Genomic DNA, 305 nt, shown 5'->3' on the forward strand with positions numbered 1-305 from the left:
TTTGCATCATCTATCTCATTAGAAACACTTTGTAGAGATGCATTGCATTCATCAGCAGGTTGTCGTTCTCGCACTGTCCCTTTAAGAAGCCAGTCCAGCTGTCATTGGAGTAATTGTCTGAGCTTATACTCCTCTGGTGGAGGGGCTTATGCAGCGTTTCAGCAGGATCCAATCGTGCAGGTAGCACTCCTTATTCCTGCTCCCCCCAGAGTCCCGTCAGCAACACAGGCACGGGAGAACTCCTACAGATGGGACGCGTGCTCCCTGAAGACTGCAGAAAGTTTTAAGGCTGGGAAATGAGCGAA

This window comes from Carassius gibelio, chromosome A7 (genome assembly GCF_023724105.1).
Source record: "Carassius gibelio isolate Cgi1373 ecotype wild population from Czech Republic chromosome A7, carGib1.2-hapl.c, whole genome shotgun sequence".
NCBI lineage: Eukaryota > Metazoa > Chordata > Actinopteri > Cypriniformes > Cyprinidae > Carassius > Carassius gibelio.